The sequence below is a fragment of the Dasypus novemcinctus genome, chromosome 10 (assembly GCF_030445035.2).
Source record: "Dasypus novemcinctus isolate mDasNov1 chromosome 10, mDasNov1.1.hap2, whole genome shotgun sequence".
NCBI classification, from domain to species: Eukaryota; Metazoa; Chordata; class Mammalia; order Cingulata; family Dasypodidae; genus Dasypus; species Dasypus novemcinctus.
Window position 1 is genome coordinate 39,121,939 of NC_080682.1, and position 6,603 is coordinate 39,128,541.

The window sequence follows — 6,603 nt, forward strand, 5'->3', positions numbered from 1 at the left end:
AAAGTCATCACACAGTTATTCTTGACCTGAAAATCTATTGTATATTGTATCATTGATCACACAGTTATTCTTGACCTGAAAATCTATTGTATATTGTATCATTGCATTTTTTCCCAATGTAGTCATCTCTAAGACTGGCAAATTGGACACAAGGCATGTTGGGGGGATTTCTGATTATCAGAAGAGAAAGTTCTATTTTTTCCAAGGAAAATTGTCTGCCTTGTAAATTTATGAAGAGGCAGGCATGACAGGATTAAAGAGAACCTTTAGAGAGACAATTCTTGCATTCCTAAAATTCAAGTGATCACAACTGGAACAAGTTAGACCTTTAAACTGAAGGTTTCTATAAGAATTATAATACTTTTTACTTTTAGCTTCTTGTAATGTCAGAAGTCATTTAGTACAACTTCCAAGGAAAGCTTAATTTCATTCTGCAATGATGTTAATAATAGCTACACTAGGGACAGAGCATGGAAATCACAATGAGTATAACCTTATTAACTTTAATTCCCAAGGTGTCATTTGCAAGGCAATTTTCATTTCCACATTTCACAGTATATAGACGACATGATTCAGGATAGGGGAAATCACCCTGTAAAATGCAGAGATTACTTTATCCTTGTTTTCACTACCGGTGGGAAGGATTTAAATATAGATACAGGGCACTAAAAATAAGGCTACAACCATTATGTGAGAACTACAGGTTGAGAGAGCTTTACATGGTACTGTAGGGGAGCATTCCCTAAGATTGTATGAGTATGTAAGAAGCCAAAAGAAGAAAAACTACGATCACCACAATCTCTGAATTGACAATAGCTAAGGTACTAATAACATGAATATCTCTGCAGATTTGAGGCTTCACATCACATATGTAGTGACTGATCAGATTGGGGCCACAGAAATATAAAATGAGGAACATGAGCAATAGAGCAATAAAGTGTAAAAAACCCACACCCGAGGTCATGATGATCAGCATATTGCATCTCTGCAGGTTCATGATGACCATGTAGTGCAGGGACTTGACAATGGCAACATAGTGGTCAAAGCCATGGGCACCAAGATTAGTATTTCCACAGCCACAACCAAGTGGAAGTGAAGAGCTGGGTCATCAGTTCTTATGTGAGATTTTTTTTTCTCTCTCTCTCTAAAGCTAAGTCTCTGATTAACTGGGAAACTACTGCTGAGATGAGGGAGAAATCTAAGAGGAAGAGGTGGTAGAGGAAGTAGCACATTGGTTTATCAATTAGATGACTACAGGTAATGTTGAGTAAGATGATCAAGTTCCCCATTAAGACTGCCAAATAACAGAACAGGAATAAGAAGCAGAACAATAGCTTTTTCTGCTTTTATTCTCCCATAGCCCCAAGAAGACAAATCAGTGACATTGTTCTGATTTTCCATGAGGAAATGTGAGTGAAGAGTACACAATAGAAATTTAATTTATCAGAAATAATACAGATTTGTAAATAAGTGATAGCATATTTATCCTTGCTGTGAGTTACAAATTGAAAAATGATGTTGATCATAGTGGATTTATTATAGGTCTTTATCACTGAAAATCTTTTTAGATTAGGACAGTTTTGTCATGTCAAATGATGTTTAATAAGAACATATTTTAGTCCTCTAATTTTATAAATATTTACATTAACTCCCATAACAATCCAAGCCTAAGTAGGTAGTATTCTTATACTCATTTTATATATGGGACATTGGAGGCATAGGAGGATTCAATTAATAATGTCATTAAGATATATAGTGGCAGGTCTAAGACATGAATCTTTACCCTATGCCAGATTCCATGCTTTTCAGTGCTATGCTGAGTTAGTCTCAGGTCAAAAAGTACCCAGCCATTTTCCATCTTCAGAAAATTGAGGTGTTTCTCCATCTGCCCCTAACATCCTTTATCCAAAATTACCAAACCAACCTAGAATTCTATATTCCACTAAAACTAAATATTTTTTCTGGAAAATTAAAGAAAAATCAAGGTTCTTTTTTTTGTCTTTATTTATTTTTTTAATATTACATTCAAAAAATATTAGGTCCCCATATAACCCCTACCCCCTTCACCCCACTCCTCCCCCCATAGCAACAATCACCTCCACCATCATGAGACATTCATTGCATTTGGTGAATACATCTCAGAGCACAGCTGCACCTCATGGTCAGTGGTCTACATCATAGCCCACACTCTCCCATGTTCCATCCAGTGGGCCATGGGGAGACATACAATGATAAAAGTAACAGGAGAGGCTTGTGAAAAAAGATCACATGAGTCCAGCTCCATCACACAGAAACACAAACTCCAAAGAAGGGCCAACTGACATGGCACTGAACTCTATCTGCCATGACCATAGAACCTGTGGGTCTCTGTGGCCCTCAGAAGAACCAATACTCAGGGTTGTATCTACTTTATCTGTCTCTGGGACTCTGCTGAGGTGTGCATAAGTGCAACTGCTCTGATAACCTCCTGGCTTTTTTTTTGGAGACTCATAGTCATATAAACTCATTTGTCCTTTCCATTTCCCCCTTGATTCAGGTCAAAAAGCATTTTTAAATCCTGGCATTATATGTAGACTGAGATATTCTGCTGGCTTGAGTTGGCCCTTTTATTCAAGGTCATTTTCTAGTTATATCATCAGCTGGTACTTGGTGGTAATCCCTCGGCACCATGGAGGCTCATCCTGGGAGTCCTGTCCCACACTGGGGAGAAGGCAACGCCATTTACATGCTGAGTTTAGCTTTGAGACTGGCCTCATTTGAGCAACACGGAACCTCTCAGGAGGTAACGCTTAGGCACCTTGAAGCTCTAGGCCTTGTTCTTTTTTCAGGTGTACAGGCTCATAAGCATAGTCATTAGTGTCAAAGGCTCATTGTTGGACCTTCATTCTTTATTGGTCATTGCCATTGCACTTGGGGATTGTTGCTGTTCCTTTAGGGACTGTGATAGAGCTCCCCTGGCTAGGAACTCAGCACTCCCTCAGTTGTTGTTTTTAATTGTAATCATACCATAGAAATTATCTAATTAAATTGCTAATATTTTCAGTGACTTTAATTCTTATGTTTTGTCTGGAAATAGGGAATTAAATACAGAAATTGCCAGACTTCTGAATATAGGAACACGGGACATTATTAAATAAAAGCTCCACCTTTCTCCTAATTATGTTACAGGTACATTTTTGAGGATTTACATTTAAAAACACCTTAGAAAGATAATTGTTCTCTGTTGCCACATTGTATGAATTAATGGGATGAAAATTTACCTACTCATTTCAACATAAATTTAGAAGAATACAGACATACAGATGAAGTGTATCTGGGAGGAGGGAGCTAATTTATTGAAAACATCACCTATGGCCCTTATAAAAATATCCACCTTATAAAAGTTATCTTTTGCCTAAAAATCTCTTACTTTAAATGGGATGCTTTTGGTTTTTATTTTACATTATGAGAAAATATGATGTAGTGTCCAGAACTATAGTCAAAGGAACATAAAAATGTGTATCTAATTATGGATATCCTAATAGTTCTTCATTGCTAGCATTAATCCCCTCCTTTTGAGACTTCTTATCCAACAGGCAAGTGGAATCAATGATATTGGGTCTATTTACCTTATTGCAAGACCAAAAGAAATGAAGCCCATGCAAAGAATATAGTATGATAAAATCTTATTATTTTAACTTAAATCAAGTCATCAGAACAGCTCCTTGAAAATGTTTTCCTGAGGTTAAACAGCCATGTAATAAAATGGGATTACATCATTGTCAAAAATTAATTTGTTCTGCTGTTATTTTTAACAAAAGTAAGAGTTGTGTTACTCACATTAGATAAATAGTAAGCATGAGATAAAACATAGATATTGGTACAAGTATTCTTGGCTCAAAATACAGCCTAACATAGCATATATTCATAAATTGAGGATATCAAAACTTGTCATGTGTGTAACCTGTCCTCTGTGTATGTTGCTTAATCTAAGTTAAAGAACATAATTTCTCTAGAAATAAATTTGCATTAAAACTATAGATGTATTCTAGAATAATCAGAAAACTAAAACTGTAGAAAGTCAAATTCTTGGTTTAAAATATTTATGTAATATTGATGGAAACCACAGGATTTCTAAGCATTTGGGTCCAGTCTTCACCTACAACGATACCACATGAGTTGAGGAAAAACAGATATAAGTAGGTAAAGATTCTTAAAAGCACTGCTCAGAGATTAATTACTGGGAATCCTCTTAAAAAGCAAAATCAAGCTGAAACATTTCCTGGAATCATCCTGTGTCATTTCAATTCTGATTTTATTCTAATACTTAAAATCTCAATCAGTTATATATATATTTTTTTAAATTAAATTGTATTTTTAGTTACATAAATCACACAAAAAAGTAACATTGCAAAATATAAGAGGTTCTCAAATCCCCCCCCCCCACTCCTTCCTAATCAACAACCTCCCGCATCATTGAGGCACATTCATTGCATTTGGTAAATACATTTTGGAACACTGCTGAACCATATGGATTATAGTTTACATAGTTTATACTCTCTCACAGTACATTCAGTTAGATTATGGCAGGATATATAATGTCCCATATCTGTCCCTGCCATATCGTTTAGTGTAACTCCATGTCCCAACAATGTCCCCACATCACATCTCTACTTCCCTCTCCCTGCCCTTAGCAACTACCTTGGCCCCTTTCTCCAGATCAATGCTACAGTTTCTTCCATTATCAGTCACAATTTCTCTATCGTAGAATACCAGTAAGTTCACTCTATTCAATATTTTGTTCCTCCATCCTGTGGACCCTGGGCTGGTGATGTCCACTCCACCTCTATATCAAGAGGGAGCTTAGATCCATGGTTGATGGATGCAATTCTCCTACTTGGAGTTGTAGGCACTCTTGGTTCTCTGGTGTGATGGTTGACTACCTTCCCTTCCCTGTTAGCCAACTATGCAAGCCCAATAAACTGGAGAATAGGAGCTGCAACTCTGCTGAGGCTCAGGGCCCAACAGGCACTTGGCCAATCCAGAGATTGAAGTCTCCTGAGCATACACCAACCCCAGCACCAACCACAGGTTCAGTAAAAGTGGTAAATCATAGATCATAGAACAATTTAATGAAGTGAAGGAAGAGATTAAGGATATTAATACATACAGAAGAAATTGTAATCATACACAAAAAGATAATGGATATGATGGTGAAGAACCGCATAATCCCAGAAATCAAAAACACACTTTCAGCAAACAACAGATTTGAAGAAGCAGAGGAAAGAATTAGTAACATGGAATACAGTATATCTGAAATCAAATAGATAATAGAATTAATCAATAAAAAGGTAGAAAAATCCAACAAGGAGTTGGGGACCTGAATGACAACACAAAAGGCACAAACATATACATTATAGGCATCCCAGAAGGAGAAGAGAAGGGGAAGGGGGCAGAAGGTGTGTTTGAGGAAATAATGGTTGAAAACTTCCCAAACATAATGTGAGAGAGATATACACATATCCAGGAAGAACAACACACCCCAAATAACATAAATCCCAACAGGCCTACCCCAAGACATACCCTTGTCAAATTATCAAATGCTCAAGACAAAGAGAAAATACTAAAAGCGGCAAGAGAAAAGAGAACCATCACATTCAGAGGAGATTCCATAAGATTAAGTGCTGACTTCTCATTTAAAACCATTGAGTCAAGAAGGCAGTGATATGACATAGTCTAGGTAGTAAAAGAAAAAATAACTCCAACCAAAAATACTCTATCAAGCAAAGCTAACATTCAAAAATAATGGAGAGTTCAAAATATTCACAAATAAACAGAAACTAAGAGAGTACACCAACAAGAAACCTGCCCTTCAAGAAATACTAAAGGAAGTTTTGCAAGAGGAAAGGAAAAAAACAGGAGAGACAGAGTTTGAGGAGAGTATAAGAACAACTAAAAAGACAAAAAGAAAAAAAAATCAACACATGATAAACACAAATCCAAAGAAAATATGGCTAATATAAGTAATTCTTTGAACATAATAACACTGAATATCAAAGGATTAAACTCATCTGATAAGAGGCACAGATTGGAAGAATGGATAAGGAAATATGACCCACCTGTATGTTGTCTACAAGAAACTCATCTTGGTTCCATGGATACAAGGATGTTGAAAGTGAACAGCTGGAAAACAATCTTACAGGCAAACAATAACCAAAAAAGGGCAGGTGTAGCTATTTTAATATCAGACAAAATTTTCTTTAAATACAAAACTACTGTGAGAGACAAAGATGGACACTACATATTAGTGAAAGGGATAATCTTTTAAGGAGAAAGAACAATCATTAACAATATGACCCTAACAAGGGTGCCTCCAAACACATGAGGCAGATATTGAGAAAACTAAGTGAAGGAATAGATGCCTCTACAATTATATTGGGGGACTTTAATGCACCATTATCACCATTGGACAGAACATCTCAACAGAGAATCAATAAAGAAACAAAGACTTTGAACAATACAGTAGAGGACCTGAACCTAATAGACATATACTGAACATTACAACCAAATACAGCAGGATATACATTCTTCTCAAGTGCACATGGATCATTTTTCAAGATAGAC

General features: G+C 36.3%; 1 pseudogene; it reads right to left on the reverse strand.

Moving 5' to 3' along the window:
- Window positions 1–477: 477 nt before the first annotated feature.
- On the reverse strand, window positions 478–1,401 carry LOC101446744 (olfactory receptor 4P4-like; annotated as a pseudogene).
- Window positions 1,402–6,603: the final 5,202 nt, after the last annotated feature.